Here is a 12792-nt window from a genome sequence, read left to right as displayed (position 1 = left end):
TACAACAAACTACCAGAAACTAGGTGATTTAAAACAGAAATTTAAGAGTTCAAGAGGCCAGAAGATTAAAATCAAGGTGGTCAGAAGAAGTTCCTGCTGGAGCCTCCAAGGGAGAATGCACCCTAGACTTTTTCCTGGTTTCTCATGGTTGCCATAAGCCCCGGCTTTCCTTGGCTCGTAGCTACATGGTTCTAATCTTTGCCTCATCACACATGGTAGTCACTCTGTGTGTCTGTCACTCTGTCTTCCCATGATCAAGATCTCGTCATTGGATTCAAGGCTCACTCTAACCCATTTTCACCCCGACCTAACTACCAGCGTCTTCAAAGACTCCTGTTTTCACTAAGTTTAAATCCTGAGGTTTCAGGTGGACAGGAATATTGAGGAAACTCATTATTTAACCCAGTACAAGAAGGAAGGCTATTTTATATTCCTTCAGAGAAATAATAAAAGGGAAGACTAATGCTTCCCTTGATGGAGATAATAGGAATAACTGAGTATTTTATATTCAGAATAAATGCATCCAAACATAAACTCAAATGAGTGTTTTTTAATTTATGTATTCATATATTTATTTATTGAGACAGGGTCTTCACTGTGTATCCCTGGCTGACCTGAAACTCACTGTGTAGACCAGGCTGGTCCTAAGTTCATAGAGATCTGTCTGTCTCTGCCTTCTAAGTGGTAGAATGAAGGTCAAATGCTACCACTCACTCAGATTCTACTTTATTTTATGCTCATATTATTTGTTGCCTGTTCTAGAGAGGTTTTCAATTATCTTACAAAATAATTAATATGCATCATGCACAATATAAAATGAATGCTATTCATTGTCAAAAATAGTATGTATTTTTTTTTGGCTGGGTAGTGTGGTACACACCTTTAATCCCAGCACTTGGAGGCAGAGGCAGGCAGATCTCTGTGAGTTCAAGGCCAGCCTGGTCTACAGCGTGAGTTCCAGGACAGACTCCAAAGTTACAAAGAGAAACCCTTCCTCGAAAAAAAAAAATTTAATTAAAAAAAATAGTGTATATTTTTTATTAAGCCTGAAGGATTAGCAGTAATTCAGTAAGAAAGGAAGATACAACAAAAATCCTTGCTATAAGTAGAGTCCAAAATGTACTATGTATAAAAATTCACCTTTACCTTATTGAAAGGGTGACAGAGAACATCTCAAGTAGTCTACCAGATAATGTGTGTTTTGCAAGCTATGGGGGGAAATAGACCAATTGTTAAAATTTATATCATACACTGAATTGAAAATAACCCTAAATAGCCACAATATAATCATTTCCTGACTCTTCATCTGTAGATGACACCACTAGCCATTCCCCACTTAAGAATTTTATCCAAATGAAGTTTGGGAGCCAAGTTCCAATCTAACTGTGATTCCTATTACCTTAGAAACATTTTCACAATTTTTAGACAGAATAGAGTCAAGACATGAAAATACAGATGATAGAGGAAAATACAGTCATGAGTCACTCAATGAAAACAAAACATTCTGAAAAACGCACCATTGGGCATCGGTGCCATGTAGACATCAAGGGTTCTCTCTAGTCCACTGCACCTCTGGGCTCTGTCCTTTAGCCGCAGTTAGTGAATGAGCTCTGTTGTTGACCCAAACATCATGCCACACATGATTCTGTAATCAGTTGCCTTATTATCATAAAAGGAAGCAATGCATCACTTCCTTAAGAGAGCAAAGTTTTTTATAGCAGTAATTGTTTTAAAACATATCACCGAGTGATGAAGATTGCACATAGTATCTTTTTTAAACTCCTAAAATAATCACAACAACAGGGAGCTGTTTGCCAACTGTTTTGTTAAAATAAAGACCAGAATGCCTAAACACAACTCAGTTGAGGCATTTTCAGGAACTGGAGAGAACTAAGCCAACAGTCCAACTTATTCACAACAATAAATGTTTTTCGGTAGCTGAGCTGTCTGTGGCCAGTGCATTCCTGTTATCCTGGCTACTGGGGAGACTGAGGCAAGAAGAGAGGGAAACGGGGAAGGGGAATAAATGAAGAAGAACCAAAGAGAAATTGAACGTCCTGAATGAAAACTTGGAAGTACTGAGAACCGATGTCCCAAGTATATTTCTCTCTATTATTGCATTCTGGAGTCCTAAAACTCTCCCTCCCCACCACCACCATCCACCACCAATATTCTAATTCTAAAGTGCAGACAACCCGGAGTAAGTCTCTGTGCAAGCAGAGGCTAGCTGTCCACTGAGAATTTGTGTTCCTCATTCCTTAGTGCTGAAGCTTCCGAAAGGTGACGACGAGGACAGGACCTTCATTCTCTGGACTCAGTTACAGGTAGCATCTAACTACATGGAATGTGAGTAGATGTGACGCGTGACATTTCCAGGTCAAAGCTTTTAAGAAAGCAAGGGTGGGGCCAGGAAAGTAACTCTGTGATAGAACTCATGCTTAGCATGTGAGGCAATAGGTTCAATCCCCAGTCTAAGAAAGAAAAAAAAAAAAAGAGGGAGGAAGGGAGGGAGGGAGGGAGGAAAGGAGGGAGGGAGGGAGGGAGGGAGGGAGGGAGGGAGGAAGGAAGGAAGGAAGGAAGGAAGGAAGGAAGGAAGGAAGGAAGGAAGGAAGGAAGGAAAGAAAGAAAGAAGAGCCTTTTTCACACTATGGCTTGTTTTTGACCAGCAGGAAGTAGAAGGCACCAAGGCCCAAGGAGGTGCTAGGACTCCCCATGGGAGAAACCTAGGTCTCAGAATGTCAGAACCACCTGCCAAGCAGGAACACTCACGTTAGATTATGATATGGATGAGAAACAAATGCATGTATTTTAAAGCCACTGAAACTTGGAGGCCTATTTGGATAATTAGCATTACCATGATCACCCTTCCCATGTACACAGCTCCTAGGGACCGTTTTCCTACTACCCACGAGAAAACAGACTTACAAACACAATAGTCAGAAACTCCTAAAAGCTATCTAGATCAGTCCTATTCTTAAACATGATCCACAATGAGATCTCAGGAAAGAAAGCAAGCAAAAGAGAGAGATTAAGGTAAAGAGTACTGATCCAGAGAAAACAGAAGTCATCCATGGAATCAGGGGAAAAATGAAGCTGGGCACACACCTTTAATCTCAGCACTCAGGAGGCAGAAGCAGACTGATCTCTACTAGTTTAGGGTCAGCCTGGTCGACATAGTGAAACCCTCTCTCAAAAATAAATAAAGAAATACAAAAATAAGCATTGAAAGCTCTTAGCTAATGCTCAGAGAGAAAGTTGTAAAGATATTTCTGCCCATAAAACTAGAATGAGCTTACCCCTACATCCTACCCTGACCTCCCCATACATTAAAACAAAAGAAGAATCCTTAGAGGGGCTGGAGAGACGGCTCTGTAGTAAAAATCAATATCTGCTCTCCCAGAGGACTCGGGTTTGATTCCCGCATCCACATACCAGCCCACAACCGGCTAGAACTCCAGGCCCAGGGGGTGCAATGTCCTCTTCAGCCTCTCCAGGCACCATATTCACACAGCGCGCTAACATACATGCAATCAAACACCCATACACACACACACACACACACACACACACACACACACACACACACACACATGTTAAAAACTGTTTCAGCATGAGACTGCTGAAATTTTAAAAACCAAAAGGGAGACCTAAGGTCAGTCTAGTTTGTGTTCTCCCCTAGAATATATAGCAAAAGATCAACAGATAAAACCCCGGAGAAGATTTTAAAAAGCATAAGTACGTAAGGTGTGATATCTAGTAGAATAGAAAAGAGAGCAGGGTAGAGCTTTTGGTTTGGGTCTTTAAAATTTTTTTTTTTATTATTATCTATTCATTTACAGGAGGGGTGAGTGTCATGGCGCCCTTACGAAGGTCAGAGGACAACTTGCAGGAATTGGTTCTCCTTTCGCCATGGGAGTCCTGGGGACTGAACTCCAGTCATCAGGCTAGGTGCTGTGTGCCTTTGCTGTGTCCCCAGCCCATGAATAGCTTATAAAAAATATTATAGACAAATGATAGGCAGGTGATAGATAAACAGACAGTCTCTGGAGTTACAAAATGGTATGTTTACCATTAAGGTAAACGGACCAGTACTGTAATGCTAATTACCCAAATAAGCCTCAAAGTTTCAGTGGCTTTAAAATACATGCATTTGGTTCTCATAGTCTAGTGTGAGTGTTCCTGCTTGGCAGGTGGTTTGCCATTCATGTTCGTGAATAATGCCACTCATTCTAAGAGTAATGAGCGACAAGCCAAACAAATGACAGCATGTTGCATGTCCTGTGGAATTTCTATGAAGCAGAGCTTTGCTGGCCAGCCTCGTCCCTGTTACATTGTGAGCTACTTTCTCTTCCTACACAAATGTTCACTTTCTACTTCATTTTGCACTTTCTCCCAACGTTCTTTCAGTGGTGCTGAGAATCAAGCCAAGGGCTCGTACATACTCTGTAAACCAGTTAGCTCTGAACTAAACCCCCGACCCTCGTGGAATTTTAGAACACCAGATATTGAAAACGTTTTTGGTTTTGGTTTTGGTTTTGGGTTTGGTTTGGTTTGGTTTGGTTATTTAGTTGTTTGTTTTGGTTGTTTGTTTGGTTTGGTTTGGTTTGGTTTGGTTATTTGGTTTTTTGTTTTGGTTGTTTGGTTTGGTTTGGTTTTGGAGGCAGTCTCACGTAGCCCAGACTGGCCTTCAGTTTTGGTCCTCTTTCTCAGCTTCCCAAGTGCTGGGATTGCGGCCTGTCATTCACACACCAGTGAGGAGCTGCATCATTAATTCTCACTATTGCAGTAAGAATATATACCATCATCGCCATCTCTTTAACCAAACAGCCAGTGTGTAGTACAGTACTGCTGGCTGCAAGCACGTGTTTTCGATAGCTAGAGCCTGCTCAGCTCGGATAACTGAAACTACACCCAGAGAAGAGCGTCTGCCCATCTCCTCCTCCCCCGCCCTGGAAACTCCCCTTCCACTCTCTGCATCTATGGGTCTGACTGTTTGGATACTTCATGAAAGTGGAATCACACAGGCTGTCATTGTGTGGCGAGCTTATTTCACTCAGCACAGTGCCATTCATATTGTCACAAGTGGCACCATTTCCCCTGTATGGCTAGATAGCATTCTATCCTATGTATACACACATTTTCTTGACCTGCCATAGTCAACTCCATATCTGGGTTCTTGTGCACAACGTTACAATGCACACAGGGTTTTTTTTTTTTTTTTTTTTTTGTTTTTGTTTTTTTTTTTTCAAGGCTTCTAGGGAGGAAGATTTTTTTAAGGAACAATTACAAACTAGCATCTCACTGCAAACCCTGTGCTAGAACAGAACAGAGCAGGGCCTTCTCAGTTCTCTAGAGGAAAGAGGTTTGCTATGCTGGGTATGGAGGAGCCTGCCTTTAATCCCAGCACACAGGAGGTGGAGACGGGTGGACTTCTTGAGTCAGAAGACAGCCTGATCTACATAGCGAGTTCCAGGCCAGTTAGGGCTACATAGTGAGACTCTGTCTTTAAAGGAAATAAACAAAACTCTTTGGATGTAGAATTCTGTATTCTGTCAAACTATAAATCAATGTGAAAGCACACCAAAGACATTTTCAGATTTACACCTACTCAGAAATTTCCTCTCCCAACTGCTTTTTCTGTTGAAATATTTGGAAATAATCCAGAGACATGAGGTGCAAACCTACCAAGAGGGAAATAAAGAGCATAAGAAGAAGTGGGTTGAGCCAGGAGATCCCTCCAGAGCAGACCCAGGTGCCAGGTGTGCTGGTTTACAAAACAATAGTAATAGTGAGTCCCGACATGATGCCTTCAAGAAGGAAACTAAAATGCAGTCTGTAAAAAAGATCAAATGCCTGTGGAAATGAATGATACCAGCGACCCGGTGAAGAGAACATGTGTTTCCTCTTAAGACAAAGAGAAGACAAATTGAAATTCCAGTAAAGACAAACAACTGTATTTGAAAGTCATGTTACAAATTACAAACCATTTCAAATGTGTCACCATTTTAAGCAGATTTCCAAAATTATGAAAGATGGGTTTATTTAGTTTAGAAAGAAAAAGTTTCTCTATGACTCCCTAAAAAAAAGGAAATGTGACTTTTTTTTTTTTTGCACATAGTGTGCCTAGGCAGTAAATAAAAATTAGTCACAATAATATAAACTAGGGGAAGATGTTTTCCAGGTCCTCTCTACCTCTACCTCACACAAAAATATCCAACATCCCAACGTTCCACACCACCATGGCTAACACATTAGTCCTGGGTGTTTTCAAAGCCAGGGAGTGATACCAGTTATCACTTCTGCGGTTAGTTTTCTTGTACTGTGACAAAATGCCAGCTACAGACAGCCTAAGTGAGGAGAGGTGTATGGCATGGTTTGGGGGGGGGGGGGGGGGGCGGCGAGCAGTCCGTCACCTGGAGAAGGCATGGAGCGACTCCAACCACAGTGACAGAAGCTTGAGGCTTCTGTCCACAAGGAAGTAGCCAAGGATACCACTGTCCCAAGAGCCTGCCTTCAGGACCTGGCTTCCTCCTGCCAGGTCCTTCTTCCTAAAGGCTGACAACATCACAGAACAGCGCCACCAGCTGAGGATCAGAATACAGACACATGGACCGGTAGGGGACAGTTCAGATTCAGACCATAACCCATGTCTATTTTTAAAAGCAGATGAAATGACATTAAACGTTCGGGTTTTTGCTTCCTGATAGCTATCTGGATGGGCTTCACAAAGGCCCTATGAGCCAAAATGAGTCACTGTGTGAACTCCAGGGCTGTCTCGGCTACTACAGGTCAGCTCCTGGAGAATTCACCCGGAATTTTACCATGTGATCTCATTTCCTCCCCTCTGCATCATGTGGGTCGGCTTGGCCCCTTTATGAGATTGCCAAAAGCAAGTGCAACACGCAGAATCAAACATCTGTCAGCAAGCAGAAGGAGATTCGCTCCTCTCACCGAAGACAGCGCTTCCTGCCTCGGGAGCAAGGCCCCAGCCCTGGTGGACAGTGTAGCCAGATGTCAGGGTCCCGGGGAGCACCTGCTTCTGCCCTTCTCATGGGGCCCTGTGGGACTCTGCTTCTTTCGGAGTGCTGTCAAAAAACGAACTGAGGAGGCAGCACAGGCAATGACGGCATGTGAGAACTACAAAGAGCTCTTTGTGACGGTTTCCTAGTCTTTACAACCCTCAAGGGCTGAGCCATTTATTCACCAGCCAACCCTGGCATCTGAGACAAATGCCTTCGCAGACCCTAGAAAGCCAGGCGGGGTAATACAGACAGCCCCTGTCAAGATGCAGAAGAGAAATTCGGGTTCTCCACACTTGTTTTTATCCCCAGAGGACAAGGGTAAAAATGGGGAGAGGATGCCAAAGGGCAAAAGCTTCTTGTATCCCCAGCACATCTTTAGGACACGAATAAGGCCGTCACCTGGCAACAAAGGTCTACATAGCAACGTAACAAAGGTAAATGGCAAGCCATACACGGTGTTTTTTAAAAGGATTGAAATTATTATTTGTAAAGTGTTAGATTTTGAAAGATGGCCTGAAGATTATATAATAGACCCCGAGGTATAGATGCACGTATGTTGTTTATTATGCTTATTAACTAACAAATTTGGGGGAGTGCTTTGCAGAGCAGAGGCATCGCTTGGTAGATCACCAGCATGCACAAGGCGCTGGGTTCAATGCCCAGCACCCGACAAACAAGGAAGAGGAGGATAAAGGAAAGGTGAAGGCATCTGTTACAGGAGTAGAATTTTTTAGACTTTTAGTGTGTGTGTGTGTGTGTGTGTGTGTGTGTGAATGCCATGTCGGGGGGGGGGGGGGGGGGAGTGGTGTACCATGGAGGCCAGAAGAAGGCACCACAGCACCAGATCCTCTGGAGCTGGCATTGCTGGTGGTTGTGAGCCACCTGACGTGAGTGACAGGATCCACAGGTCCTCTGCAAGAACAGCCCGTATTCTTATGAGCTGAGCCAGATCTCCAGCCCCAATTGGAGAACAATGTCGTACCATTGTTTTCTCTAACAATGGTCGGTCCCCAAGGACTGGCATTGTTGATTCTTAAAAGAAAAACCTGGTTGTCATATGTAAACTTAAGTTTATAAACTTAATCCTGACCCTCAATTTTCTAAAATAGTGAAACAACACGTGGAAAGATCACTTCTCTTACATATTTTAAATGTCAGAACTCTGTCCCTGTGACCCTCAACTCCTCCGGTGCTGTGGAAGCAAGGCCTTTCTGAAGCATCTGTAACTGGGAGTTCCTGGGAGGCCAGGGTACAGCTCCCTTTCTCCTCAGTCTCAATTCCATCCGTCCTGGTGTCGTGGCCAAGCACCCGGGAGTGATTCTCATCCTCCTCTCCCACACTTTCCCTTCCACTTCCTGCTGACTAGGACTCAAAGCTACATCCTGAGCTTTCCACACTCCGTGGTTAAAGGCAATCCACATCAATCTTATCTCACATTTAGTCTGGTACAATAGTCACTTTTAAAACAAAAATAATAATGGAAACCTCATAATTCTTAGTGTGGATCAGGCACTCTTTAAGTACTTTGCACATTTTGCTTCATTCCATCCTCTTAACAACTCCATAAGAGATTCTAGTACATTCCCACTTCAAGCTGATGGAACTAACTTGCCCAAAGTCACACAGTGAGCTTTTTGGCTACTCACAATTGTAAACTTGATTGAATTGAGAAGCATCCAGGATATTGGTCAAGAACACTTCTGGGTGTGTCTCTGAGGGTGTTTTCTGTGAGGATTATACTAAACGAGACCTGAATGTGTAAGAACCATGCAGTCCTTTGCAAGCCATTCTCTGGGGTCTGCTTTTTGGTGGTCATAGAGTGAGCCACTTAGCCCTTGCATCCCTCTGTAGCGCCATAATGTTAATCACAGCCCAGGAACAGTGGAGCCAGCAGACCGTGGACTGAAACCTCTGACCCATGAGACAAAAGGAATCTTTCACGTTTGCAGCCGGTATTTTATCAAAGCAACAAGCGTGACTAATTCACCTAGGACGTGGAGGAGTCCGTGACCAGCCCCTTAGTCCTTCTAAACTGATTTCCACACCACAGCCCGGGCGGTTGCTCAAAATAAGTAACTCCTATATATACGGGAGCAGAAGTTCGTGGAAGACAGAGAAAACAGCTTCGCTCTTGCTAGCCTGTTCGAGTCAGCACTGCAGTCGTGTTCTTTCCCAGCAGCCTGGGCATGTCCTTCGCTCCCCGCCCCCACGCACTCCGTCAAATAGTATCATTTCAATAGTGAAAATGCCCAGTCTGGCATGTTGGTCAAAACTCTGAACTTCCTTTTCAGCGAATGCTTCCTCTCCAGTGTCCTCCCAAACTTGCTTGGACTGGTGGCTTTTGTGGCGGGAGCCCTCTGCTCCCTTCTGGCTCTCTTCCACTTCATTCTCTCTGCTGACCTTTGGCCAGCCAGGGGGGGAAGGAAAGATAAGGGCCAGGAGTGCCTCCCGTTACAGGCACAGCTGACCTACAGCTTTGATACACTCTGGCCACAGAAGGGGCGGTGGAATCGTGCCCTTGGGGTAACTTGTTTCTGAGGCAGGGTTTACGACAGCCCGGGCTGGACTGGAACTCTCTGTCTCCCTGCCCCAGGTCCCTAGGCGTGGACTACAGCTGCCCAGGACCATTTCGGAGCAGCTTGGGGATTCCTCGGCAGCTTCTCCTGAGAAGTTCCAGTCAAGCGACAAAGCTTCAGCCACAGCTGGACACTTTCTGCTAAGCCTGTCCACTGTGCATAGACGGCCTCTTAAGCGTGATCCCTCTTTAAAAGCCCCCAAGTGTATGTACCTCCTACCAAGAACCTCATTCCGTCCGGCTTCTAGCGAATGGTTGCTGTTATTCGAAGCAGTTCCTGACTTGAATGCCAGTGGGCTGTTTCCCAAGTATCTCTGTGACTCAGAGGGTACCAGCTAAACTCTCCATGTGGCTGCAACAGATCTGGTCTTCGTGGCCTGGCGTGAGGTGAAGGAAAAGCATGCGTGTCCCTTCCCCAGTCTCACGACCGATAAAGACTCGTTCCATAGAAGTCTTCCCAAACTCATGACCTGCTCCGGTCTTCAGCTGCAGCACACGCCCGTGGTGTGCAGCCCTAAGAGGGGCGGCGGAGCGAGGGTCTGCAGAACTAGGTGGTGTGTTTGCTTTTTGTTTTGTACGGCTCTAACCCAAGTCTCTTAGGACTAGGTAGGAACTCTGGCCCTAAGCTACACGCCCAGCCTCACAGCTTTAGTTTTAAGTGTTTCTTCTGTAATTTTTTTCATTGCTAATCTGGCTCAAACACTCACTGTGGAACGTGGGAGTAATTGAAACTTCCCAGCACCTACAGGGTAGCTAGCAATCTTTTGTAGTCCAATTCCAGGGGACCTAACACCCGTAAACTCACACAGGCACATGTATAGAAATAATTTTTTGGGTGTGGGGAGGGAGCAGAGACGAGATTTCTCTGTGTAGCCTTGGAACCCGCTCTGTAGATGAGGCTAATCTCAAAATCACAGAGATCTGCCTGGCTCTGCCTCCCAGGTGCTGGAATGAAAGGCGTGTGCCGCGGCCGCGGCCGCCGCCACCACCACCTGGTTAATAATAAAAAATTTTTAAAAGAACTATTCCAACTAGCATACTGAAGAAAGAATTACAGAACTAGATTAATGCCCTCTTAAACACTGCTGAATTGATAAATCTAGACAATGATCATCAATTATAATTATTTGTGATAGGAATAAATGTCTGAGGATATTAAGAGCATTTCACCGAGTCATGAACTCTATTTTGTATTTACATTTACCTCCAAATGATTGTATTTAGCTCGGGCTTGCTTGCTTTCCTTCTGTCTTTTTTTTTTTTTACTATGTAGCCCAGGATGGTCTGGAAATCACAGATTCACTTGCCTCTGCCTCCTGAGTGCTGGGATTAAAGGCATGCGCCACCATGTCCTAATCAGCCCCAGACTTTTAAATGTATCATTTCATTGATAGCTTTTAATTTTATCTCCAGTTCCATTTCAAATACCTTAGCAGAGTCTCTACTTGGCTGTTAATAAAGAGTCTCAAAGCTTAATGTGCTACAGAAAACTATTTCTGTCATTAACAACCATTTCTCTTTCTCTTCTATATCTGAGTAGATGAGTCTAAGTCACCTCCATCTCTCACCCAGTGACAGTCTCCTGTGGTCTCATGTAGTGAGGTGAGTCCAAGCCAGGACTGGTGATTCAGGCCTGTGACCCCAGCTGCTCCTGAGGCTAAGGCAAGTGAATCACAAGTTCAAAGCATGTTGGTCGACTTATGGAGACATTGTCTTACAATAAAACAGGGCTGAAATGATAACAAGAATAGTGTGATACAGGAGGAACAACAACAAACAAACAAACAAAACAAAACAAACAAACAAAAAACCAAGATGTGAAGATCAATAGAACCAAATAGAAAACCCAGATATAAACCCAGCCAACTACAGCACCTCATTTTTTTTTCCGTTTTTATTTATTCTTTGTGGCTTTCACATCATGCATCTAATCCCATTTATTTCCCCGTATCTGCCCTCTGCCCTTGCAATCTTCCCCCTCAAAATAAAATTTTAAAAAAAATTATAAGGAGAAAAAAAGAAAAGGAAAAATCTCATCGTGGATCTGTGGTGTGACACAGTGAGTCACACAGTACACCCTTTAGTCCACATATCTTGCAAGTGTTCACTGCAAAGAGTCATTGGTCTGGTTTGAGGCCTCTGGTTTCTGTTACACTATCAATGCTGGACCCTCACTGGGACTCCTTGTACATCCTGTTGTTCCCCGTGTCATGGAGATCCTGCAGCTTTGGATCTGCAGGACCAGCCCCTTCATGTGCTCCAGCAGATCATAGATGGAGTGGATGTTGGGGTGGGCCAACTCATAGCCCCAGTTCTGGGCCTGGGTGGTTGCAGGGTTCGTCAGCCGGCCAGCCAGCTCTCCCCTATCCTCATCTCCAGGGTGAGCTCTCCAGCATTGCCCCGCCCCCACCCCCAGTTCACCCTATGCTGCAAGGAGCAAGGGGCAGCCGGTTCTCCTGCGTTCATGCCCTCGGGGTCAGCTCTCCCACTCCTACACCACCAGGGCCAGCTCTACTGTGTTGCCCAGGCGCGGTAGAGGGGACACCCTCCCAAGTGCTGCAGCTGGTGAGGGGCAGGGCCACCTCTCCCACTCTCACACCCTCAGGACCAGCTTGTCCATGCTGCCAAGAACAGGTCAGCTCTACTGTGCTGCCCAGGTGAGGTGTCGGACCCTCTCTTCCCAGTGCTGTGGCCGGTGAGGGCTGGGGCGAACTCTGCGTCAAGAGCCAGGGACATCAACAAAAACCACGCGTGCAGCAGGGCATGGACCCAGATACTGAGGACCCAGAGGATGACAGTTAATGCAGGAGCCCAGGCCCAACATCACCATGGCCCCAGATGGCAAGCAAGCCACCCACCTCAGCCCGTCCCTCCCTGCCTTCGCCTCTTCGGATCTGCCTCTCTCCACAGGACATGAACCATTCTGCCTCTCTCTCTCCCCCCTACCACATGGTGTATTTGCTCACTGTAACAGTGTCGTACTGTCTGGCGCAGCTTCCCTCACATGAGCAAATCCCTAAGTACCATCTTTAGCTCCAAAAATGAAATAAAATTAAATGAAAAATGAAACACCAATCAGAAAACACCACAGCCTTGTTCAAAACCCTTGCACAGCTTCCTAAAGTGTAAAATAAAATTTAAACGAGTTTCACGGCCTCTTGCTTCCTGGTTACCTCTCTGACTTAGTCTCTTTTC

Source organism: Peromyscus maniculatus, chromosome 6 (assembly GCF_049852395.1).
Source record: "Peromyscus maniculatus bairdii isolate BWxNUB_F1_BW_parent chromosome 6, HU_Pman_BW_mat_3.1, whole genome shotgun sequence".
NCBI classification, from domain to species: Eukaryota; Metazoa; Chordata; class Mammalia; order Rodentia; family Cricetidae; genus Peromyscus; species Peromyscus maniculatus.
The sequence above is the reverse complement of the archived record's forward strand: the minus strand, read 5'-3'. Positions refer to the sequence as shown.